Source organism: Oryzias latipes, chromosome 3 (genome assembly GCF_053564925.1).
Source record: "Oryzias latipes strain Hd-rR chromosome 3, Olatipes_Hd-rR_3.1".
NCBI lineage: Eukaryota > Metazoa > Chordata > Actinopteri > Beloniformes > Adrianichthyidae > Oryzias > Oryzias latipes.
This window is the reverse complement of record NC_136239.1, coordinates 24,513,364-24,541,193: the sequence shown is the minus strand read 5'-3', so window position 1 is coordinate 24,541,193 and position 27,830 is coordinate 24,513,364. Positions and strand designations below refer to the sequence as shown.

Here is a 27,830-nt window from a genome sequence, read left to right as displayed (position 1 = left end):
TTCAGGCCTGGTTTGGTTTGAGGTGATTGAATAGAAATATTGTTGTATGTTTTTGTTTTTCTTCCTTTGTGGGGTGGGGGGCATACTGATGAAAGGTTGATTGATATGGTGTCAAGAGCTCTGTGATGGATTAAACTGCGTGTGCAAACGTTGTGGCCCTGGCCAGTCATGGCTGTTGCTGCCTTTTCCGCCAGCCGCTGCTGCGGCAGCTTTAAGAAAATTTGATTTTCGCAGCTCAGAAACACACGGCAGCCCCTTTCTCTCTGCTGCCTGACTTCCATTTAGTTTGAGAGTGCACAAGTGATTCTTTATTGGATGAAATCTGCGCCGGATTGGATAAAGTGTTAGAGCGCTGAGCCATCCATCACTATCACCGCCCCAGCTCCAGTTTCATTTTAAAAGAAAAGAATGAAAGCAAGAAAAAAAAAGAAGAATAAAAACAGACAGCCACAGGATGTTGGAGATTTAAAAATTAACAGTGGCAGGGGAAAAAAGATCTATCCTCCAACCACTAAGCCTGTTTCCTCTGCTAGAGAATACAATGCTTTGCTCTGTAGAAAAACCTCTAGGAATCTCAAGCTCTTCTTTCTCAAACGGTGTAAAGTCCACTCCTGTTCCATCTCTGCTCTGCAGGTGTTAGTTATTTAATGGAATAGTTGCTTTTTGAGTGTGGCCATCAGGTTTAAAAGTGTGCATCAAAATACTGGCTATGATCTTGATGTCAGTCCTTGACACAGTAAAACAATGAGCTTTTTACATTTTTGCACTCAATGTCAGAGTCGTGAAGATGATTCTTGGTAGAAATCTAACAAATCTGTTTCCTTTAGCTAAACTAAAAGATTTTATTTTACAAATTTACATTTTAAGGACTTGGTTTGTCTCTGTTTATTATTCATATTGAATAATGTTAATAAGACTAAGAAGAACACTGATGCAATTAATTTTCAAAGACTGCCAGATTAACATAAAACATCTTTAATGGCAATTGGTAAATATTTTATTTATTTGTGCTCGTTGATTTGTTGTTCAAAATGTATTAGTATTAATTATAGCACAGAATCCCTTCCATTATCCTTTCTAAAAACGTACAGAGAGACACAAGTGCTTCGAAAAGGAATCAAATGCATAACATTTCCTCTGTCACTGTAGGAGGCATATTGAGTAATTTATTGTCTTGATGGTGTCACTATGTCACCTTGCTGTCAATTACAAATATAGGTTGATTAGCTGACCTCAGACAGGTGTGTATTTTGGCCGGAAAGGTAAAAGTGTTTCATCCGGTGTCCGTAAAGAAACAGAAGAATGAAATGGAATCATGTTTTGGATTATGAAAATATTAAAATCAAACATTATTTGCTACTTTGAGCGAAGTGGAAAGACTTTCATTTTAGTCGTCAGGAAAACAGCAGTTTAGTTCACTTAGCACGTCAGCCAGGTCAATGTTGTGTCACACGCCTCAGTAGCTTCAGGTTCTAGATTTAGCTCCTATAGTCACTGTTACAGGTAACATTAGTCACAGGGGGTTTAAGTACTGATCACTCTGAAAACCTGTTAAAAACTTCCTAGAATGGGTCAAACTTACACTCAAAAACAACAAAAGCCTCACTAAATGAATCTGACAAATCTTCCATAGAACAGATTCTTTTCTATTTTAGAGTAAAACTTTTAAGTACATACTGTTCAAACATTTTTTGTTTGGAAGTTGAGTCATTATAACCGACAATAGTTAAAATTAGCTAATAATTGTATCTTTAACATAAGTTAAGAAGGTTCATTCCTCCTGTACAGTCCTCAACATGACTGAATTGGTCAGACTCATATTTGACAATCTCTGCTTCATCTTTCTTATGTCCCTCAACTATCCATTAGTACTTAGCTGCACAAAGAAAATGGTCATGATTTTACCTCTAGACGATGCAGGCAAGCTTATGAAGGGAGGAAGATTTCACTGTAAACCCCAATAGATTCAATCAACTCAAAATTTATGAGGAAACTGATTACATAATATTTTTTAAGTGATCTTACTTAAAAATGATAAGTTAATCGGAACTTTAACTACATTTAAACTATTACTTCTTACTCATACACATTCCTCTCTGGGTCACGGGCCTGCCAGACCTATGGTGAGAAAGCCAGACTTCCAGCATGCAAACTCCACACAGAAAGGTGTGCTGTTACAGGTCCCACAGTCGGAACTTGAACCAGGGTTTTCTTGTTCTGGGGCAGGAGGACTAACCGCTGTGCCACAGCGCCTTTAAGAATTTACTCAGTATGTGGCTGGGTTCATGTCATAACAGTCATGGGCGTTTGTTATGACGTAATCACGTCTCTTTACTTATACGTTTTGACACCAAGGTTTCATTTACTCAAAATGTTTTAGTTCAAGAAAGATATAACAAGTCAAAGTTGAATCAGGTTATAGGTTTTAAGCTGACTTGACTTGGTTGCTACTTTTGAGTTCTATGATTATAAAACTTTTTTTGAGATCATTCGGGTTTACAGTGTTGCTAAGAAAAAAGCAGGGAGTGTTTTTGAAAAAAAAAAAGGTGAAACTCCGATGTATTTCATTACTTATTGCATAATTCATCATGAAATGCATCTTGGATGATGTAAATCTGTACAGAGGCCCTTTTTCTTCCACGCCTTTACCCTTAAATGTCTCTGTGGTTGAAATGTCCTGAGGCAGTTTGGACCCACCAGCCTTCCCCACCCCCAGTCTTAATAAATCATTATGGAGCAGAGCTGCACTTATCAAGCTGGTCAGAGACTCCTAATGAGCGCAGGGACCACGACTCTGCACAGACCCAGAAATATTTTATCAGCAGCACATTTAAACACACTACTCAGGATGTATGGTCACATTGGTGAGCTCTCTGTAAAGATCTGCTTCATAAATAACAGGCCAGAGACTGAAAACTCTATGAAGAGATGCCCAGTAAGATCCAGTTAACTGTCCTCTTATCTGACCTATCCGCAAGTCAACACTGACTGCTCTCTATGGAGAGCTAAGATTATTTCCTGAATCTCAATGGCTCCTACGGGACCTTATGACCTTTGTTCAGATGCTTTAGTTATGATGGCCCATCAGAGAGGAGAACATACTTGCAAGTCAGACTTAGTCATTTGTCTGAGTAATGGTGTTCTCTTTCTCCTGGACCATTGTTTGATTTATGAGGTAAGATAGGTACTCAGAATTTTACAGCTTACCGTGTAAACAAGAAAAACATGTTTACTTTAAATTGTGTGGGGTTTTTTTAAACCATGAAGAATACTTTTTTTTCTTTGTCGGTAAAACAATCTTCCTGTGTCTTTAGTGAATCATGGTACTGTATTTGGTCAGGTGCAAGACTGCTAATCGAAAGCAAACTGCATACCTGTACGGCCTCCACATTTTTGAAAGAGAAGCACTTTTCTTTTAACAACTCTCAGACATTGTACTCCTTCTGTCTGCTTTGTCAAATGAAACACTGTTTTGATTGACAGGATCATGACTTTTATTGTATGATTGAAGGGAATATTATAAAAGAAGTGTGCAATTCTTCTCCTGAGATTTTTTTTATTATTATTAATGAACTAATGCATTTTTATATGGGTAGGTAAGACATTTAGAGGTAAAATGAGAAAAAGAAAGAGATCATATCGCAGGTTGTGGCCACTCTCTTTGATACAGGCAGACTATCATTAAAGAAATGCTTAAGCTCTTAGCAATGAATCCACTATTCAGAAACACCTGACCCAAGATAATGGCAAGTACATTGTTAATGCATCATTTTTTTAATAAGTATGAAAATTGCCTGGAATACTGAACAAAGGCAGAATGATCAAGGGCCCAGGAGTAGTAGTAATAATAGCAGGTAAAAAAAGCCTTTCTTTAATGTTCATGTTCTGTTTTAAATATGCAAAACTAAAAAAAAAATGCAATAAAAAACATTTCATGGTAGTTACTTTTTGTTTTCTGCCAAGAAACATTAGGTTGTGTAGAGATTACTTAAAAAGAGGAAACGCTGTACCTCTTCTTTTTCTGCTTTGTTTAAATTTTATTTTTTAATGAGAAATCTGCCCAGAGCTTGTCTGGAAAAGATATGAATGTTTTAAAATTTAACTCAGACAATTCAAGAAAAACAGGGAGAAACAGAATTGCAAGAAGATACAAAGTAAGAAAGATTTTGATTTAACAAATTCACCGTGCTGTCCCGTTAATCCTTCTTTTTCTTTCTGCTGGTAATCTTTGATGAAGATACACCTTATTTCTCTGCTGTGCTCCAAAGAAGAGGTGTTACGAGATGAAGATAGGCCTCTGATGAGACCAGGATGAGACACTTATAAAGTAAATGGAGTTTGGATGAGGAAAGTCATCATTTTTTTTAATCTTTAAATGCACACTAATAGTGGAAAATTCTTATAAATTAGCTTCTGAACAAGACACTGCTATATAAACACACTTTTTTGGTTAGTGAGGACATGCCACATTTAAATTGAGGCAAGGTATTACTGTTTTTTTTATAAATTCTTTTAAGAAAATTTTAGTATGTAAAGACACATTTTGCAGCGCCGATATATACTACAATACATGCTGGAGTTTCTATTGTATATATTGTATTTTGGATGGTTTTGTGATTGTCCATCAGCGTACAGAGCTTGCTGAATAAAATTACTGAAATATTTTCTGTTTGTTATTTTGAAACACATTCCATTGCTCCATGTGGTTAGTTTTATTTTTTCTAAGTAAAGATATCAATGTCAAATAATGATGTCTAAAAATAGTGGCCATTTTCTCAACAAGAATGTCTGATGCTTCTGCATCGTGATGAGGGGTGCCATTGACAAATGATTAGTAGCAAATTTAACACAACTTCATAACCCCGAACTTAGAATACCAGGAAAAGCTCACGGTAAAGTCAGTAAAACCAGCAGCTCTGACTGAACACCATAGTATGAAGGGTGGATGAAACAGTTGGATTTGGTCACTAAAAGTCTCAAAAATTACAGCTGTTGCAGAAGTATTTTTGGGCAAATTCAATTTATTTTTATTGTATTTTTACTACATGAAGTTGGGTTGTTTTTGCAAAAGTATCCCACATAAACTACAGCTCAGCAACAGTTTCACACAGGAAACAGTTTGCGATTCACAGTTTTGAAAAATAGAGATAAAACAGTGAGGACACAGGAAAAAATGAGTCTGAGATGATGAGGGAGAGGGAAGGATTTGCTGCTGAGGTGCAGCCCTCTGCTTCTCTTTTAAGTAGAGCCCCAGCATGCTCAGCAGCACAGCCAGTCAAACCTGCAGCTCCCCGAGGATTCAAGCTCTGCTCAAGGAGTTCTCCACTGTGAGGCTACTCTGTGTGAACGACAGGCCATGGCTGCTTTTCACCTCCCTGATCACATACATGATTTCTGACCAGGATTCACATGTTGTTGACACTGTGTCTGAGGAAATGCTCTGTGATAGCATCCCATTATTGATCAACTATCTGTGATCATGGCTGCTGAAAAAGGAACCTGGAGTTTATCAGCAATGATATTTAATACTATAGTAGATAGGCAGCCCAGCCTGTGGTCTGCCATACTAGGGATGAGGATGTAGGGTTCACCAAAGGTGAGAGGCCCTCCTTTCCGTCTGTAGTCATGAGAGTCAAGTTCAGCCAAAGGGTCTGTGGGGGGACGGAGGTCTGGACGCCACGTCCATCTGGATCAATCTGAATATGGAAGCCAGCCGACTGAGATTACGACAGCCCCCCTCCCGGCCTGCGACCGAGGAAGATGGCTGAAGGGGGCGGCTGATTTAGAAAATATGAATTTTCTAACCAGGAAATAACTGAACTGACAGCTTTTCAAAACACTTAATGCAATATAAATTGATTTTCAACATAAGCATCCATTTTTTTGATCTTGCTTGTTCCTGTCTATCAGACCTACTGCATGTGTGCAAGAAAGCTACAGTTTTTCATTTTTTTACTTGAAAAAATGACATCAAAATTAGGTGACATTAAACCTTTGACTCTTTAAAACCATTTTAATATTTGAATGTCTTTTTTTTTAAACTATGCCCAATGCAAGTATCCCAACAACTGTTTTGTTTGATAATAGATGTCATGCATCTGTGTGGGTAGATGTGTGTGCAAAAAGCATTCATGAGATTAGTGTGAGCCTTGTCCTCCCTGAAGGTTCAAAGGCCAGGCACGCTGCCGCTGCTCATATGCATCTCTTTTATAGTCCATTGTGTGCAATCACAGTCCTCTCGCTTCTCAGAGCCAGACTTTTGACCCCTTTTATTTTGCTGTCCATTTTCAGCTGCTCCGCAACATAACAGGCAGTGGGCTGCTGAACAGATGTGGAGGGGGAAGCCAGTGAATACTAATGAAGGCCTCAAAAACTCCAAATGTGTAGTATTAATAGCAGGGTAGACAAAAGACGTATAACAGGTTCTGAGGGCAGTCTTTTTTTTTTTTTTTTTTTTTTTTTTTTTTTTTTAGAAGGAATGAAGATTTTATTTTAGCTTAAATTAAAAGTCACCGTGCTGGTACCGGACCATAGGGGAGCATGTGTCTGAGTGTGTCACCCTCATGTAAGCGTGTGCATGCAGCCGTCCATATGCCTACGTGTCCCCAGGGTAGATAAAACACGGAAGTCTTTGGCAGTTCCCTCCTGTCTCTGCAAAGGCCTCTGTGTGTGCAAGAGTGTGATGAATCTCACACAGACCAGTTATGGTGGTAGGACAGCATCCAACGCTCCCGCCCTCACCGCCTCTCCCATTTCTCTTCCTCCTTCTCCTTCGGTCCTATCTTTCCGTTGCTCTGACTGGGAGACAGTGGGAATGTCGGGTCAGACGAGTCTTTAACGTGCCCGTCTTTTGGGAGGACAATTAATGCATGCAAAGCTGGAGAGCTGATTGGCCAGCAGACACCTCCATTCAGGTACATGTGCCATCCTTTTCTTTGGAGCTGTTCAGCTCTGTTTGGTGCTGTCATCCAAGCTTTGCTGACAGACTGATTTACTCTCCAGCTTCCACTGTTTTACACTGTCTCATCCCTCCTCCCTCTTTTCTCTTAACCCAACACACACACCTACTGTACACAAGGTTTTGCTCAAGTGTGTGTGTTTGTATCGTGGAGTAACTTTTAATAGTGTTTGCTAGAATGAGAATTCATAGCTTGGTTTCCCTCTACACTGTGTGGGTTTACAAGTTTACAGGTGTAGAGTGGGAGAGGCACATTTTATGCTCTGAGGTGGCAAATGTCATGTTTTTGAAGTTGAAGTGGGTTGTCTTTACTGCTCTGGGCTGTACCAGGTGCTTCTGCACCTCTGATCGCCTCTGATCGACTTTCACAAAGGTTACATCGTCTCTCTTTTCTGTGATTTTGAGCATTTGATGTGTTATTCCACGCTGAGATAAAAACCAAGGTGTGTGGCAAACTGTGATGATTCTGATGCAGTTAAATCTGTTTGACTGCTTTGCAACATGGTTACTTTGTAGCCGGAAGAGGTTTCTAAAATCATGCACTTTCTTTGGATTAAAAATTGAAACTTTAAATGGGAATTTAATAAAAAGCGGCACATCTTTTCGTATTTTATTTATTATCTATTAAAAGGCAAAATATGTCTGCTTGTTTACTTAATTTTTATTGCCTGAATGTAATAATATTTACAACTTGCCAATTTTGTTTTTAATTTAAACGTTTAAATAAAAAAGATTCTTCACTTTCTAATTATGTATCAGTCCAAATGTGTTTATTTTATGATTTCTTCAGACATCATAATGTACATGTTTGTGCTTCCTCAGCCGGCACATTCTCAAAGTTTATGCAAGCCGCAACTTTACCAATTTATAAGAGCAGGAAGCAGGGCTTCCTGTAAATGTCACACTCAGTTTTAGCTGAAAACTTCTTTTTTCAAAGGGTCAGTGCAAGAATCTATGTTTTCTGCTACTCCATGAGCTTGGAAAGTGAGCTCAGGAAAACCACTTGACATATTTTCCAGAAATGTGCCAAAAAATGAACATCCTGCATGTCATGGTGTTCTAATATATCTTAAATGTGTTAGCATTCCACTTATTGAATGAGGCTGGGTAACCCATTTAGAAGTTGTTTTAAACTGATTTTACACGTACATCCACCGGTCCAAAAGGTTAATGGCTGACAAATTAACCCCTGAAGCATTATCTTACAAATGGCCTACAGCACATGATAACCTATAATCAATATCACCAATTATATGTCAGACTGAGGCTGCCGGCCGCGACCCGTCTCTCATGAAGAGACCTTCATAGGAAACAGGATCTCTTCCACTATGCAGATGCAGGATATCTCCTACACTGATGTCATTAGAGACACCTGGGACCCCCTCAAATCCACTGACTGCATCCATTTGTATGATTCTGTCACGCCAAAAGCCTTTCCTTTTTAAGACCTTCATCACTGTGCCCGCCACCTCCCCAAAACCTCAACACCTTCCAGACAGATCCTTTATTTTTATCAGTCTCTTTTTTATTTTTTACAACAGTCAGTTTTCAACACTAGTTTTAAAAGTTTGGCTTCTCCTTCAGTGTTCTAACTGTTTAATCACATATGCTATTAAATTTAGTCTGGTGCAACAATGAGTCTCTAATTTAACACTTCCTTCTTTTGCGGAACTTGACTTCAAGAAATAACTTTGCTTTTATGATGTATCTGCTCTGATATGATCTTGTGATAATAAATCACAACATGAGATAAAAATGTGGCATTTCCCATGTAAATAATCTGAAAACAGATTGCTCAAACAATTAAACACATTTCAAAGAATTTATCATTTCTGATTACAGGTGTGACATGAATTCTCTATTGTTTATTCTTCCAGTTGACTCTATAAAAACTCTCTTTAGAACGAAAAAATGACAGAAGGAAAATGAAAAAGATTTGTACCAGTATTGTACACTTTTCATTAGGTTATTCATACAATAATTTGAATTTGTAAATTCTGATTAATAATCATTTTTCCAAGTGAAACAGTAACAAAAAATAAAATTGAGGAAAACAATTAAAATAGATGTTGGCCTTTATCTTAAGATGCAGATTTTAGGATTATGCAAATGAAACATTAACATTTGTTTCTTTTCAATGAATCTATGAACATTTTAAAGGGTATTTATTATATATATATTTACTTTTATACATCAAGGCTAAATAATGTTATAAATGAAACCAAATTAAATAGAAAAATCTGGTATTTCAAATTATTGTACAAGCCCACATGAAGATATCAAAACAGACTTACATTAAGCCACATTTAAAAATAATATCACCGATGATAATACAAATAATAATAATAATTTTCCTTCAGTCGTGGAGCCTTCAGGACAGACTGAGGGCAGGAGGGGACACAGGCGGCAGACTCTGCCGTCTGTGTCCTTCCAGTTTCGTTAATGGTCACCGCGGAGACCTTGAACTTCACTGGCTGGGGGGCCATCTGAGAGCCATATGCCCCCCTCCAAAATGACTGCTGTTCCCCAGAAGTGGGTGAGTAATGTTCGCTGCCTGCTGCTGCTTCGGCCTTACCTGGATGTCAGCTAGTCTACGTCAAAAACACCTTCGTGCAGACGTCACCTTTATGTTTTTCATTTTTTGCTTAATTTTCGCGCATCTAAAGCCTTACCTGACAATTATTGGTGTTCTATTTTAATGAAAATTGTAATATGGATGTAATTTTAGGTTTTAGCTGCTAAACGGGCTTGATTTAGACGGCCTTCTGCAGTTTTCTGGCTATGAAATATTTAGCATAAACCTAGAGATAATCAGAATCAGGTAGTCGGCCTTGCTTACATCCTTTTACTCATGTTTCCCAACCAAACCGATACTTCTGTGTCTGTAGTGCAGCTTCATTCAAACACGTGTTTTTTTTTCCTTCTTCCTGTTTTTGTTTCTCCTAAATGTGGCGATCACATCACTGCTTCTCTCATCGGGTTTTATTTATATATTTCTTTGATTTATTTATTTTTATTTTAAACACCGGCTATTTAGTTTCACCAATGGTAATTTATTAATGATGAGCGCGGCAGTAGATCCTTTTACATCCTGCATTGATGTTTCAGGTCGCTATTTTTTGCTGCACATCAATTTTTGGCTGCAGCAGGCAGCACTGCAGGCCCCATGTCTTCTGATATGTCAGCTCAGGGACGGACAAGAACCACAGCCACTAAACAAACCAGCTTTTCTGTAAATATTTTTAGATTTGAAGACGTAAAACGTTACTACTTAAAAAAGAGTTTTTATTTAGCTAATAATATTTATGCGTATTAATTACTAGCTTTAAAATACATTTGTTTTGCCTTTCTTCTGAAAAGCGTTGTCTTTTTTACTAACTAAAATAAATACAAAAAAATATATACATTTACAATTTGTAGTCATGTTTAAAAAAAATCGAAAATGAATCGTAACAGGTTCCTGTTGCTTTGCTGTTGTCCTAATTAGTGCATCCATGCTAACAAGAGACCTATTAGAATATAATGAATATTAAATAGACAGAATGAACTTGTCACCTTCAATTGGATCAGGCGCCAAATTCCTCAACAGTTGCCCTGCTATAGGCAATTAATACAAGCTATTACCCCGCGTTTAAGCCTAATTAGCTCCGATTAGTTGCGAAAGGGGAGGGGTGGGGCTGCTAATTGAAAAGCCCTTCAGAAAAGCCGGTTGTGGGCTCCTCGGAAGCAGCTCTCACTGGTAAATACCATTCACATTCAAATGAGAGCGACAAACTTTGGCACGGAAACAAGCACGCGTCCGCCTCCCGGCCTCACAGGCTGCCTTAAAAAAAACGCCTTTTGTTAACCCGACACGTGTTTTATTGTTAATTCCGTGCCAGGGTGGCAACGTGCCAGAGCGTCCGGGGAGCACACGGAAAACAATGTAAACATTAGGCTAGCAGAATTTTTGTTTTTGTTTAACTTTATTTGAATCATCGTTTTTTTAATCTGATTTTAAAATACTACAAGTGTTATTTGTAAAAAATAAATAAATAAATGAGTAAATAAATAAATAAATAAACAAAAAGCGCTCACGCACGAGCCCAACAAAGGGAGACTGGAAGAATAATCTCATTGAAATAAAATAAAAAAAGGGGGGGGGGGGGTCGTGTTAAAAATGGATTTTAAATGCGTTTATACAGTGCACAGAGCAGCAGAGCCTTGCACCTGTCTCCCTTTCGCACCCCTCCTGCTGCTGCCTGCGACGAAAGTCGTTTTTCTGTGTGGATGTGCGCACGCGCGTGCGTGTGTCTAGCCATGCATGTCATATTTCTGACCGACACACACACACACATGCAAACAACGCCTTTCCTGCGGCATTTGTCTCTTTCTTGTACATTACTGTGAATATGTGACCTAAATAACCATTTTATCGTCTGTTCCCCCTTTTAGACTTCTCACAAGAATAATCTGTAAAATTGCACGTTTTGTTGCATCTCCCTCTCCTTGCCTACAGTATAGTCTTCTTTGATAAGTGTAATATTAACATGATAAGGAGATGTCAATGAAAGGCTCTCTACCTGACTGAGCAGAAGGCTCTGTGATATAAGCTACTGGCTCTAATGTAATATTAATGCATGCAGGGCTGATTTCTTATCAGGAAAGATCTCGCCAAAATTGTCCTCCACAGGGACCTACTTAGAGTGAAGCACACATAATAGGAATGATCACTCTTTTTTTTAGGCAGCACCTAAAATTTATTCCTCGATATTTTGCAATAAGTGGCTAGAATTTAAAAAGCTTAAATTACAGTGCTTTTTAAAAGTGAATTTATGAGGTACATTTGAAATAATAATTTGTAATATTTTAACAAAATAGTTTTTTCTTTAGCTTTATAAATACATTTTATATCCTTACTTAAGTTCTAAATAGAGATCATGAACTACTTGGACAAAATAAAAGCTCAATGGAAAACAGAAAAACACAAAGTGAACTCGGCTCAATTCAAAATGATTTAAAACCAATAAATATTAATAAAATAGCATTTTTACTTCATTCATAATAGTTAAATTGCAAAACATTATTGTTTATTACCATGTATTTGCTGCACTAATTAAACAGGTATTTTTGTTTGCCAAAAAGATCATTTACATCTGTTTGATAATAAACAGAAAAAGGCAGGATTTTCTTTTTAAGAATGAGGCCCACTTTTAATTTTCTTTCCCCCTCCTCACATGAGACATGCTCAAATGGATAATGTCGGCTGTTGTGTGTATTGATTGTGGGACTGCAGACGTGTAAATAAAATAGAGTGCTGATTTGTCTGCCCGGCATGCGGACACAGACGACCCGAGGATAATGAGACATAATGCTGCATGAGACGGGCCTCCTGCTGAATAAATCCCAAACCATTCCCCAAACTCATGAACGTTCGGCTGGGGGCCACAAGGTCAAGTCCATGACCTCTGACCTCAGGGAGTCTGGATTGGGAGTGGAAGTAAGGCAGGAGCTTGCTTACATGCTGCTGACAGTGCCTGGGACCTGATTGTTGTCTCCGCAGGGTGCTGTCCTCAGTCCTGCATTCCCTTAACTGCTTCTTGATTTTTTTTCCAAAGCCTCATCCATTATTTAACACACTTAATAAAAGTTTTTTTTCAGAGCCATCAGGTCTTACCAGATGACTTGAGAAAAGGGGCCTCCTGAGTGGCCAGACAGACTAGAAAATCCAAATGGACACAGTGGACCTGCTAAAACACGCAGGGGCTCTAAACAAACAGAAAACACAGTTTGCATTATTAAGAAGTGCATTCAGTGAAAAAGCTTTTTCAATATTTCACAAGCACAATCTCAGATATAGATGAATGTTTAATTAAAGCCAACTTTTGCAGTGTGTCAAAGTAAAACAGTGCAAAAATAAAAAGAATTTAAAACTAAAACAATGTCTTACTGACAAATAAAGATTTTTAAAATGTGTGGTAAATCAGAATGTAACACTTAAATGTAAAAAAGCACTAATTTTGACATTTAGAGATTTTAGTAATAGTAGTTTTGAATATTATATCTTTTGGCGCTCTAGTTATTTAAAACATTGAAGTCAAATTATTTATTTTGTCCAATAAAACAAAACAACACAAAAAACACCCATCAAGACTATTTACTAAATCAGAGGGACAATTACTTTTATCAATCCTTTTTTGGGATAATTTAACTTCATGTCCGTTTTAATCCCAATTCATCTGAGAAGCGGTGGCTTTTACTTTGGAGACTGACTTAACCTATGTCTGGTAACAGCTTTTGTACTGGCCTCTGCAGGGTTTTGAATATTCAAATCTTTGTTGAAGAAGCGTGACATAACCTTTCCCCCTTAATGAGATGTGTGCTCATGCACTTCCCATCTGTGTCCAGAGAGGGCAGGGCTATCGTGGGAGTGGGGGTGGGTAGACGGCGTATGGAGCAGTAGCTGGCCAACGCAGAAAGGTCAGTGGAGGCAAGACACAGGCGGGCTGCACGGCTGCTAAAGCTTTGAACCTAACAGATGGTGAAGGTTAGGTGACGTCCCCTCTACTGCCCTTTCCCTGGTAATTGAGGATAATTTGAGTACCAAAGAAAGCAGGCCTGTCCACTGTCAGACCCAGAGAGGAGAGACGAGGTTAATATGAAAATGATTTTGCATTACAGCTGGCTTTGTGAGGCTGGGTGCTATCCTAATCCTGGCCTGGGGCAGCAGGAATGAAGAAGTGTCACCCTGGGTCCAGGCACCACGCCATGCACATGAATACATTTCCAACCCACGGCCCTGTGCCCCCCATTAACCAGCATTCTGCCAGCACCGATTACACACTCCCACTCAGGAACCAGGCAGGCTTTTGGGGCATTTCAGCAAGGATTGGGTGTGAACCTACATCACCTCTTATCCCGTAAGAACAAAAGACGTGCAGAAAGATATCAATGGGGATTTTCCACCTCTTTCAAAGGTTACTATTGCCAATAACTCCCTTTTTTGCCAACAAACTTAGATATAAATTACTTTAAAGAGCCCAAATTACAGATTTGTCTTTTAAAAAAAAAAAGATTCGAACATTTGGAAGTATTAAAGTCAGTAATGTTTTTTTTTATTTCAACTTGACACATTTTTTAAACTTTAAACCAAATTTAAATCCAAATTTTCTTTCATCTCCAGCTATGGAATCAAAAGTGTTCACAGAATTACCCCTTCGCTCCGTCAAAGGCCTTCTGCAGCGGAGAACTTCCTTAAGATGGTTAAACTGAGGAGCTTTGGACAGAGTTTTAATGGAAGTACAGCGGGGACCCCATCATGACCTTAAGCAGGTTGCGATACAGAGTTGTGCTTTAAAATGTTAAATCCAGCTCCACCCGTCTTTGAGGGTTCTGTCGAGCTTCCTCTCTTTCTGTGCTCATGGTGTGGTTATAGAAAATAAATTACCATAAACACAATGTAGTGTTGCTTACCTGGCAAATGAAAGCAAATATTTCAAATTATTGTTTTAAATTTGTATATCAATATTACCAAAAAAGCACACAATAGGATTTTTAACTCAATGTCGCATAGACACTGGGAGTCACCTGTTTTAGAACATCATATAATCATAGGTCTAACAGTGTTTCCATCCTGTACACTTTATTTAATTGTTGCTTAAAAGTTATTCCGGTGTCTGTTTTTCGGTAGGTCACATGTTCGATGCTCACACACTGAAGTAAATAGACATCACTCCTTGTTGTTTCTGATGTAGTTGCTTTGTTGTGGGGCTGGGTGGGCCCCGGGCTCCCACAGGTGTAGTCCAGATGAAGGGGCCTTTACCGGGATGTCCCCGCTGCTGTGCCCTTTGCTTGTCCGTCTTGGTCTCGAGAGCAGTGAGCTTTACAACGGCTCGGCCTGTGACCCCCCTCCTTCGGTGTGGCTTGTCGGGAGTGGGATAGGACCCTCCCAGCCCTGGAGGCTTTTTTCCCTTGCTAAAGCAACGGCTATCATCCTTCTCTACCGCTCCTTTCGTGCCACTCCTGCATATAGAAGTCCCTGTTGCAGTTTTTGAGAAATAAAACAAGTTCAGGTTAGTGTGTGAGCATACCTACATAAGCTTTAGTTTGTTTGGATCCATATTGGTTTCGATCAAGCAGAATAACTGTCAGTTAGATTGAGTTTGCTTCCCTTGTTCTAAAGACGGGATGTCCATCCTGTTGTGTTTTCTTCCATTTCCCTTAATGTCTACGCAGCCTCGTATGTTTTTGTGTTCTGGTCAAGTGTCGTGTTTGTCATTTTCCCTGAGGAAGAAGGTCAAATTAAAAGTTTTTACTACTTCCCCTGACCATGAGTAAAACAGCTGTTTTATCTCTTTTTTATATGTCTCTTAGGCAAGCTTCTATTTACCACGTGACACAGAGCTTGCACACTCTAAATGTATTATCTACTTTGCTCCTTTATGCAACTCAAATTTGGGATCATTTTATAATCTTTCATTTTTGTCATATTTTTACATTTCTTTTTCACCTGGAGAGCATTTCCACATCTCTTTTGTTCGCTTTGTTTTACAGTTTTTTATTGTTGCTATTTTTATTGATGTTAAACCAGTAAAGCACCACTTTTATGAGTCTGCACTCACACTTTGACACTGTTTTGTTCTTTTTGTAACAATGGGAAAATAAGATATTAATCTTCATCTTCCTCTTAACCAGCTCCATTACAGTTTAAAACAAAGAAGAAGAAAAAAAACAGTTTTACATAAGATCAATTCTAAACAAACCCAGGGCAGCTCTTTGAAAACCCATGCCAAGAGATTTACCTTGCCCTGTGGCAAATAATATGCCTTGAACTTGGTTTAAGTTTCAAGTGTCTTGGGTTAATAAAAAAACATCAGGAACAAAAGAAAAGCATAATCTGAACAGCAAATATTGTCTGCTGGTTGGGCAAAATGTCAAGATTGCCTTTTTGTTGTCTCAGAGAAGTTGATCTATTGTCTGGCAAATCCTTGAATGTATCCCCATTTTCTGGAGTGTAGTCAGAGCAATGTAAAACATCTGGATGTATGGTTTGAGGGTTGATTCTTCTGTATCTCATATTTTCTCCTTTTTATTGGAGGTAGATGGTTGTTTCCTTCCCTAGTTTTTGGAGTCTTTTTTATTTTTTTTGTTTTGTTTTACAATGTGGGTTATTTTGTGTAATGACGATATTACAGAAATTTCCACAAGGCACACACTATTATTTGTTTGATGAATGAACATGTTGAAACTAAAAAATTCTTTCTTGCTTTGTAATAGCAATTTTTTTGGGATGATAAAGATTTTAGTAACTATTTCCTCTTTCATGGTAATAGCATTGCTGGGGAACCAAGTATTGCTCTGTTCCCCTAATCAGCCTCATCAAGCGATGATGAAAGCTTATAGGAATCTGTCACAGGGGCCTGGTGTGACATCCATTACTCCTTAATATCCCCAAACTTTGCACTCTTCTCTCCTTCTCTTCTCTACCTCGCCTTTTTTTTTTCTTAAACCTGAACATTTTGTCTTTTGTTTGTTTATGTGAACACATCAGAGCAGGGTAGCTAAGTAATGATCAAAGAAAGCCGCTGCTGCACTGCTGAGTCACTTTTCTTTTAATTGGGCACAGCTTTTTCCGCGATTCTCACCGGCTGCATGAAGGGAGGAACGATACTGCCTGTAATTTGGTTTTCCTTTGTAGTGAGCCCCTGTCAGAGCCAAATAAACTGAGTGCAGCTCACCGACCAGGCAACCTTTCCCTGCAAACCGATGCACCCCAGCAAGACATCCTTCCCTGTCATCTGATGTTCCACTCCACTTAAAACAGAGCTAGGGGGTTGGAGTGGAAAAAAAGACAAAAGCACCAGCCCTCCTATCATCATTTTATTTTTGATTTTTTCCAATCCCATTCTTTAATCCTTCTGATGGAGTCTGGACAGGCAGAAGCATGCTCTCGCAGACAGCAATTTCACTTCACCATATGTGACTCACACTTGGAATGGCAGGAAGGAGAAGGGTCTGTCGTGAGCGTAGCCAGGAGAAAGGAGAGAGGAGGAAAATACACAATGTGATACCCAGAACGGGCAGCAGCCGGGGCTCGCTGTTACCCTGTGATGTTCTGCTTTGCAGCATCCCGTCGTTCTTCTCCAGCGACATGCCCATCATGCATTCTGTATCACAGCCTCCCCATAATGAAGGTGTCAGAAATGGCGCGCGGCCTGTTAGAATTATTCAACACAAATACATGTAAATAGAAGAGCCAGGTACTTACACCAATAGAGCCAGGTATGCACACAAAATGGTGGTGAGCACAGTACTGCTTAGCCCCTCCTTGCAGTGACGCGGTGCCGATACTCTGATCACATGACGAGATCCAAAATAGCTGTGAATGTACTGTGGCTGCGGTCTGGTTTTCCTGTGTTATTCATCTGCACAGAGGCCGTGCCGAGAGGAGATATGTCGTTTCCAGACAAACAAACAAAGAGACAAGTTTAATGTCTGATTAAAATCCCATGAAATGGATTAAGAAATCTGTTTATTAAAACCTGTTTTATTAAAAAATGTTGCCGTATTGACAGATGTTGGTTAATAAACTTACCAGCAGAATGTGATACTAAATTTTCCTTAAAAAAACATAGATTCATGTCTCAGTGAAGAAGAAGAAGGGGAAAGGCGATAGATGGAGGCCAAAATAATTAAATTTAGGTCAATAGACCTTGCCCTGTTACACACAAGAAGAGATTCATAATCCTGCTTGTTCCTTGATCTGCTTGCATTTTCCACACACCATGTGCTGACCAAGCACAATGCTCTTTAGCACTTATACTCACTTCCCATATGCATAATATATTCCTCTCATATTTACTCCAGACCTGTTTGTAACCCCCCCACCCCCCCACACACACACTTGCAAATGCACAGATCTCTGAAGGATCCATTGCTTTTATTTGTGACAGAATGGATGGATGCAGGGGAGCAAGTACCAGGTCAAACTCTGATTGGGTGGAGTGTAATTAAGGTTGCATTTGTCAGCTTTCAATTTTAGGTGAAAATTGAAGGGGAAGTAGAGTGGTTGTATCTATTACTAGGCTCACCTCAGAGTTCTGGGGCATGTATCAGTTCTCAGTCCCCTCTAATAGGTCACTACGGCTTGCTGACATCAGGGGGGCATTTGGAAAGAGCAGATATCTTCAGAAGATTTCAGTAACTTTAAAAAGGGAAAGGGGAAAAAAAAGATTAAACATTGCAGCATTCTCCACAGTAGTGCACCACTGTTAAATATGTCCTTGCAGAGTTGGACAGTGGCTCCAGCGAATCGTTTTAAATGTATTTTAAATGGCAGTAATAAGGCTTGCTGAGTGATTGATGTTGTCAGCAAATAGCGTATACCTAAGCAACCCTGAGCCCAGCAGGTGTAGATCAGCAGCATATCAGACAGAAAGGAGATATGTGGCACGCATGTGGTGATGTCTGGAAGAAGAGACATACATCAGCAGCTGCATTACAATATGCGTTTTAGTCACTGAATGTATGGTAAGATAGTTCTACCCAGGAGAATCTGGATAATTCTCTTCATTTGCTGCAAGGGAAACTAAAACATCCCAGGATATTGATCCACCTATTGGCGTCATCAGATGGTTTCTTTCAAGGATTGTGTTAAATTGCCAAGTGATGCTGCAGAACTGTCTTGGGGTGATCTCTGTCATCAGGGTGACATGCATGTACTACAGAATAGACGCAATCAAATGTTTCACTTAAAAGAACAGTTATGTTCTGTGCATCATGGTATACATTGGCAAAAATGTCCCTCTCTAAATAAGTTAAACATAATGGGACCAGCAGAATTTTTTGGGTAAGACTTCTTCAAATGGCCTGCCATTATAAGACAACAGTAAATCTCGAAAATGGCTATAAACAGTTATATTTAGGAGTATTACTCCAGTATTTGGAAATTTTATGCCTTAAAATATGCATATATCGCAAAAAAAAGAGTTTTATGTCTTTAAAGTAGCTATATGCACTTTTTCCCCAAATATATCATATTTTAAGAGCTACAACAGTCAAGCTTTTTTTTTTCTAGACCACAATCACCGTTAAGTGAGATCAGAATTACACATTATAAAATAAATTTGTTCTAAAAATTTACAAGTGATAGAAGTAAAATAAAACTTTGTAGTTTCCTGAATCAGACAAGTCTGTTTCCTGAAACTGGACCACTCACAATTTCCAAAAAAACAAACTTCTCTTTAAAAATATTAGGTAAATGAAAAACAAAAAACTTGTTTCCTCACAAATGTATCTCGTAAAATATGATGTTTTCAAGATCAAATGTCAAAAGAAATTCAAGATTTATTGTCCTAAAACAAGTCATTTCATTTCTTTGAAAATTTAGAATGTTGCTCTTATATCAAGTATTTATAGTGTAATAATTTAATGTAATAATTTTTACAAATAAATAAATAAATGAAATTGAAGTTATGATATTTAAACTACAAAGTTGACTAAAGTAGATTTTTTGTTTTTTGCAGTTGAAGCAGTTTTCTAGATCACAAAAAAATGGCCACTGACTCACGACCGCAGCCTGATTTTAATTGCATTAAATTGTAGAACAAAACATGTCAGTATATATTTTAGCAGTTTTCCTGGCACAGCAAAAGAAAAAGAAACTGTTGCTATGTCCAGTCAGGGGGGAATGCCCTTGACTTTGAGCCATTCCCAGGCCCTTGAGGACTGGGAGGGTCTCTGAGGGGACAGCTTTGTATTACGCACAGAAAGCAGATGTTACCCTCCATTTGTTGTGGTCGGTTTAAGTCTCCGTGCAGACCTTCCCCCTTGCCCCCTGATCCTTCAGCTCTATTAGTATGCTGCTATACAATATTAGAAACAAACAAACAAACCAAAAAAAAAAACTTTTAATTTGCAGATTTATATAACTTCAGTAAGATAATTTTGGCATTCTTTTGGTTCTTTAATGGTGGCATATTTAAATACAACAGATTTCATTCTATAATAGGTCTTAATTTGATTTTTAAAAATAGAAACACCTTTTTTCATGCTTTGACATTTTGTGGGATCAGCTCTTGTAAGATGACAGCTCTCTTCTCAAACACGTTTTACAGCCTTCTTTATACCGGCTTGTTTCAGGTGATCCATTTTTGGCAACTTTATCCTACTATCCAAATATATTTTTTCCGAATATTATCAAATTTCACAAATGCATATCTTTTTAATTAATTTAAAATCATTCTGTATAAAGCAAAAAAGGCCACATTAATATAAAGCAAATATGTGTTTGTAAGAGGATATATTTCACATGTCTAGCAAAGAACTGATAGAACCCTAATATAACTCTCATATTAGGGTTTCAATAAGAATAAATAATAGTTCTCTATAAATAGAAAGGGCACGTTCTAATATCCATTCCAGCAAGAGTTTAGCAGGACTTAAACATGACACTAGGCGGGCAAGAAGATGGGCGATGTTGGACAATTATACTGGTATCTGGATTTGTCATATGAAAGTTGCCTGCGGTATGACAGGCTCAAAAGATGGCGTGTTTCATTAAAAAACGGCATGGAATGAAGTTCCAATGTTATTTGGTGCAGGTGGTAGCTTTTTCAGACATTTATACGCACTTAAAGCAGAAGAGATTGTCAATTCAATTCATTTTGAACTCTTTAACATACAAAAATTTGTGTTTGGGTAACTTTTACTAAATGTAAAAAAAATTCGGGGACATACTAGTGACATAATACACTGATTTTTAATAGATAATTAAGTGACAGATTGGCACTGGCACCCCATGCTCTTAAATAAATTCCTTATGGCCCTTCTTCTGCTCCATGAAATGTGCTGCAGTTAGAGCTTTCAAGGCTGCTCCCCAATTGTCCACCTTCTGGCCCCCAGGCTTTCTGAGGGGTATGAGCTACTTTCTATCCTCTTCAATAAAATTCCACAACAGGTATCATTTGCAATTCTTGTACGCGTGTTCAGACTTTATAATGTGACAAGCAATGTCAAAATCCAGTTGGATATAACACCATACATTGTCCTCCAATGGCTCATTTGTTAAGGGTCTAATACTGATTGGTGCTCAGGACGGTTAGAAAGATTCTGGAAAATTGGTTCCTATTAAACCAGGAAAAGTAAACTTTCCTTGAGTTTATCCAACTAAATGCGGTGCTGTTGACGATACAGCTTTGTTACTGAGACTGACAGGTCCTGATGGCATTGCTCTGGATTTTGACATTCGCAAATGATAACTCTTCCTTATGTTTTGGCACATAAACTACTTGGTGTTGTGTTATTGCATGATATTCTATGCAACAACACAATGTGGCAAAACTAAATCTTGACAGCTTTGATCCCTCACTATGCTGTTATTTATAATTTTACAAAAAAAATAATTGAACCAAAGCTATTAAGTCACTTAAGCTCAAAGAAATGATCACATGCTTAAAAAAGTTAGCTTTTAAAAAAATCAGGTGTCTGAACAGTGGCAACCCTGTATTGTCCCTCTCATCAAAGGCATGGCGTGCTGAGTCTGATTTTACCCCATCCTCATTGTTGACATTTTCAGGGTGATGTTATATTGTGTTGTCTGAGGCACAGCGATTACTACTTTCTCTACAAAACTTTCTCCAGGATCAAAAAGTGTCTTACCTATTAATAAAGGGTGTCCAGCTGTACAGGGAAGAATGAAGAAGTGTGAACAGTGTTGTAATTTCATATTGCCATCTTTTATGATTACTGGGCAAAATGTATATTTATCTGAATTTGACAATGATTCTATTAGGTCAACTGAATCTGTATATTTTTAGAGTTCCTCTACACAGTTTACAACAACAACAAAAAGTGTCTAAGAATAGATTTTATTACATGAAATGTAAAGGGGGACCTCACCAGGCACACTTTTTTATGCTTTACAAAATGCATTTTATCAATGTGTCATTGCAGTGTAACAGTTTACATTTGAGCACACTCATTCTCCTAAAGTTGCCCCATCTCTCACGCAGAAGCTGGTCAGGTTACAGAGGCCACTAGGTCACTTGTTATAAACATGCTGACCAATTATTGGAACCCTGCTGACACTGGTCAGCAGGCTTGCCAATATCTGTCTTCAGCTATCATAGCCAAACAGAGGTCATTATCAAAGATCTGGGCCACAGTGGGGACCTCAGAGACTCCATCTATTCACCGGCTCAACAGGCCTGTAGTGGAGACGGGTCAGATCAGGTCAAGGCGACCCCCACCCTCCCACCTTGAACTCTTTCCGGATGGCGTTTTAGCTCTACATGCTGTCTCTTTCTTCGTCTTGCTTTTCTCGTCAACTGTTCTGTGGCATCCACAATCAGTATCAGAGGCAGGCCTTGATGTTTACTTTGTTTCTCTGGTTGCTTTCTATCTCTAGATTTACAGCCATTTAGGTTATCAGCACCAAGGGCCTCTGAGCTTTGCCTGTGGCTTCTGCAGTTGACATTTGATGCAGAGGAATCACAACTCCTCAGTATTTTCTTTTTAGCTGACTGCCTCAGGCTGATAAATCAACACTCATTCAGACTATACGTACACAGACACACGCATTACAAGCAATGTATCTTGTATACTTAGTCAAATTAACAAAATACATTTTACACAGAGAAAAATATAATTCATGCATAATTGATTGGCAGCACGATTGCCTGAGTTTACAGTCATTTTTCTGTGGTGAAACGCCTTTCCTCGGTCGGTTTAGCTTAATGGACTTTGGGGAGATTTAATTTAGGCTTGTCCAGGAGCAAAATTAGAGCTCCAGAAGTTTCACTGTCTTTCATTCAACATGTATGGCCCTAGCCATTCAAATGACTTCCATTTACCATGCTGACTCGTGGTCAGAACTAGTCTAATTGCCTGTCATTCTGATAAACCCTATTAAATGATTTGATTGTTGCACCTTGCATATCCCAGTTGTAGCTGCAGGTGAGAGGAGTGGGGGGATTGTAAATTTTACACAGACTTGCTAATATTATTGATTTAATACTTGGCCACATAGGTGTTTAACAATGAGCTTTTGTTTTCAGTGTCTAATCTAAGTGGCTATTAGTGGGAGACGAAGTTAGTCCAGCAGCCAACACAATTCTACTGAAATTTAAAACAAAAGTCCTAAATTTCGGAGTTTAAGAAATGTGATATGACCGTTTAGTAGCATTCCACTTCAAGTAAATAAACAACAGTGACATGTCTAAGGGCTGCACCCTTTAATGGAAAAAAAAGTTTTCACTTTAAATAAATTAAATTAAGTTTGAACAACCAAACAGCCAAGCAGGATTTTAAATGAAACATCCGCTTTGGGTCTAAATGTAGACATGTCATTCAAACAAAGTTACACCAAGGAGAAGACTGTGTATGATGATTAGGATTTCAAACACGGTATTCCTTTTGAGCATTTGAATTAAAGCATATATTTACTTGTATGGCGCCTCCGAACCTGTACAGGCTAATTGCAGTGTGTGTCAGCGGGTTCTTTCACAGCTGGTGGACAGGGCCAGCAGAACACGGGCAAGCCCCCGGTCTGTCGCCTCTTCATTATACCTCTGTAACCATCCACATCAGCAGACACCTCAGCCCTAGCCTGCTGGGCTCACTGCAGCACCAACCACTCGCCCGAAACGAAAGGCAATGAACTCCAAAACATGCCGTTCATCTTCCAGATGGAGTGATTTACTGATTTAGCATGGGTTCTCTCCCTGAAGAGCCACTGCACCCAGTCACTGCCGTTCCTTACTCTGCTGAATAAACATTTATATTCTTTAACTTGATGGTCTGATATTGTGAAAATAGAAATCAAGCAGTCAGAATGCATTTGGAACGTTCTATGCATAACCAACCGATGGAGAAAATTGAGAAAAATGACAGTGGGGGAGTAAGTGATGAAAAATGAATAGATGTGACTGGACGGCAGTGCACAGAGGATTGGAAACCAAGCTGGAGAGGAATAGAAGTGGGAGCTGCTCCTTTTCCTGCTGAGTTGTGCCAAAAGAGGAAATGGGGGTAGGCCTACAGTTATTTTTATTTCCCTTTCTTGTATACCTTCCATCAGTGAGAGCTTTTTTAGAAACTGGATTTCACTTTTATAATTTAGCCTTCATTCTGATCAGCCGCCAGCCTTTTCCCAGCATCACCTTCTTTTTGTATCCTGAGTAATAAGCATACATCCACAAACAGAAAGGCAAAGGAGAATGACCAAGGAGGCGGAAAAACAAGCTGTTAGTGATGGAGGCGCAAGATGAAGAAGTGAGTGGGGGGTTGTAAGGAAAAAAAAAAGAAACAGCACTGCATTGGCATTGGGGGAAAGGAGGGGGATTTACTAAAAGATGAGAGAGGTGACCTTTTTCTCCCTTTGCTTGCATCTGGCCATCAGTAAGCAGCCATGTTTTAGAAGGAAGCCATTTTCTTACTGCACTCATTACTGTGTTTTATATTCAGCTGTGCTGTGATTCGCTGGTCACTGTTCAACCCTGCAGTCATGTCAGGCGTCTGTTGAAGGGTGTGTATTATGCCTGTCTGTGCATGTGTGTGCGTCCGATTTTAGGGAGGTGCTGTGAAGGGGAGCCAGGGGCACAAAATGAGACAGACCTCTAGGTTGAAGACCAGAGCTCAAGTTCATCACTGGAGACAATAGAAAGCTCTAGAAAGCAATTGGGCTCTATGAGCATTTGGCATCTGCGATGTATACCTGCGCATGCGACACCACAGAGATATCCATGTCTGTGCTGATGTTTTTACCTGGTTCATTCCTCATAGCCCTGTGCCGCTGCTCTCGATCGCCGGCTGCGAGCAAACGCCAGTCCTGATTGTATGTGCGTTTCGGGGTTCTGTTTTTGCTGCTGTGATAGACGGAGGCGCTGCTTTGCTTGGCATGCACACAGGGTCAGACTGTGCTCTGAGCACAATAAACAGCGACAGTACAACACTCGCGTGCACACAGGCATGCTAGCAACACCATCCTTCCTCCTCCTGTCCTTCTCCCCACACAACCTCCTCCCTCTTTACACCCCTTCACGAGGACATCTGCTCCCCCGGCGTAGCTGCTATTGTGGCACCCCACGCTAACAGGGGTTTTAGCCACTGGTGGTGTGAAATTAAACAGCCACCTCGTCCCCTGATGATAAGTGGCGCACTGTCTTCATGCTGCAGCTATCTCTTGCCACACGGCACGAGGTCACGCTTTCAAGGTTGATCGTGGGAATTAAAGTTTACTACTGTAAAAAAGTTAAAAAGAAAACATGTAACAAAAAATAAAGGGAGGTGGGAGGTATTTTTTTTTTCAAAATTTACATTTATTGTAATACTTTATTATGAATACTTTATTGCTTTGTTTTTTTTGACTGAAAATAAATCTATATTTTTAACCCTAAATATTTTTTTTTATTGTTGTTTGTTTTCAGACTTAATACATGTTAACATATACTGACCTTTCTTGTAGCTGATATCTAATATTCACAATATTAGATATTGTGAATATTAGAATTTTCAGTACAGGATAATTGCATAGTTGCCACAGAGCCACAATCAGAGAAGTTCACTTGAAAAGAAAGAAAGAAAGTCACAGAAGTAATGAAAAGGCTTTTTTTTGTCCCTTGAAAAATTATCTTTTTGATATTGAAAGTTAATATTTCAGTATTGGTATATATTTTTAATTCACCCTTAGCATTTTTGCAAATATAATGTATCCTTCCACATTCATTTCACTGCTCAGCCTTGATGAGTACTTCAATTGTGAATTAAAGCACTCCATTTTAAAATGGAAATGACTAATAATTCAAAGATATTAATAAAACATAATAATGCTATTCAGGAAAATTGAAAGTTGAAAAACAGAGCTAAAGAGACAGAAACAGTAACTCTCAAAGTGTTTAGTGGTGTTTTATGGTTGCAGATCTGGAATATGATTGACTCGCAGAGAACTAGAGGGCAGGTTTACGTCTCACTGGTCACTTGGGGTGAAGAGGTCAAGGAGAGCACATGACAGTGGGAATAAGGCTGCTTAGTTGAACCAAACCACTCATGAATATGAATTCCTTTTTTTATATAATCTGTTTCTCCTGTGACTTATAACATGGTGAGGCAGGCAAGGGCCCAGAAATGGTGCAGACTGACTGTGTGCTGGTTAGTCTGAGAGGATTCGAGGTTCCTCTATCTTTCTTTGACTCATAAGTTATGACTCTCTTTGTCATTCACTCAGATGCTCTTAATTTAAAATAGTTAAGTCAAGGAAATGACATTTCCTTTTTCCTCAATGAGACTTATAAAAATATTAAATACTCTTATCATAATGACGGCACTAAAATGATTGAGATAGACTGTCAATGCCAGTTGAGCAATTTTCCACTCAAGTCCCCTTTGTAGATATTAGATGGTCAGAATGAGTCTTGGGACACATCATTTCCTTCTGCAGGTGCAGAATAAGAGCATCCAACAAGTAACTGTTTTAGGACAACCTGAACAGAATGAAACTTTTCTAGAAAGGGGCAGAAGCAGGTTGAACAAACATTTGTTTGTTTTGGTTTAGATCTGTTTTAGTGTGGGAAGTTGTGAGGTGCCGAGCAGACGCCGTAGCACCAAAGATGAGCGGCCTTCCTTGGTTGCTGTGCTTCTATTTTTGCCTTATATCTCTCCAAGACTGAGGGGAGAGACAAGGCTGATAGTGCTGACAGAGTCTTGACGGTCTGCTCTGCAGGCGTGACTCCTGTCTCGCCGGTCGCCCCCCAAGGTGCGTATTGCAGGAACCTTTGACCAGCAGGGCAGTTCCAGCTTACACAGCCATTTATTTTCCATGTGTAAGTCCAGCTCTCGCTCCTACAAGCCTTTATTCATATATTTCCTTTCCCAAACTTCTCATTAAATATATAAACAGTATTCATATTCATATCTAGTTATGGTTTTGTAATAAAAAAAACAATTTAAAAAAATGTGTTGTTATTTTATTTTAATTTAAATTAGTTTGCATAATTTCTGCCTCTTTAAAACACACCAAAAATTATATTTTAAAGAGCAGTCAACCATTTTGCCAGTTTCTTTCAATTTTATTGTACATTTATATTTATTAATATTATATTTAAATATTCATGCATTTGTATTATTTTATTAGCTTTTTTGGAAGTCCTTATTAATTTATTATTAGGTAAATTATACATGTACCTAATAATATTTTTGTCATTTTGTTTAAATTACAAAAGATTTTAAATTCTTTTTTGAATTACAAAAAAGTAAATTTATTAAATCTAAATATTAAAAAAAACATTTAACCCCTCTGCCCAAGTTGTCTTGATGCAACACTATGTGCTCCTATTTTTATTAATTTAACGTAGATGGAATTCCTCCTCAATACAGTTTTCCGGTAAAAATCTTCCCTTATTTAAAAAAAAAAAAATAAGAAAACTGGAATTTTTGTCATTGATTCATTTTTCTTATTACTACTTATCCACTATGACACACATTGATAGAACAGCAAGAAGAATTTTTTACAAAATATTATTTTAAGATTTTGACAACCTGGGAGAGGAGTTATATCATTAGGCTGCATTTATCACGATAAGCTAATCCCAGAAATAAAAGTCAAACCTTTAATTTTGAACTCATGTTTGAACCCTGCTTTCACAAAGGCAGGAATCTGGCAGGAGGTGACCTCTTACTCCTGCCTCCACTAAACTCATACACGTGGCAGATGCATGACTGTTTTTGTTGGTGCACAACTGATTACCTGCCCCACATTTTAAATGGCATGTTAGAGTAAAAAAATACAGCTTTGCAGTTAAAAAATGTATTTTACAAAATACCTTTCTTGATGGAGACAATCTTGGCCTTATATGCACATCATCAAAAAAAATCCAGGTTCTCCTCCTCAACTGAAATCTGT

At 38.6% G+C, this 27,830-nt stretch overlaps 1 protein-coding gene across 1 annotated transcript in view; it reads left to right on the top strand.

Moving 5' to 3' along the window:
• Positions 1-27,830, top strand: part of zfhx3b (zinc finger homeobox 3b) — a 271,937-nt gene that overhangs the window by 52,623 nt on the left and 191,484 nt on the right. The gene's annotated exons all lie outside the window — the stretch shown is intronic.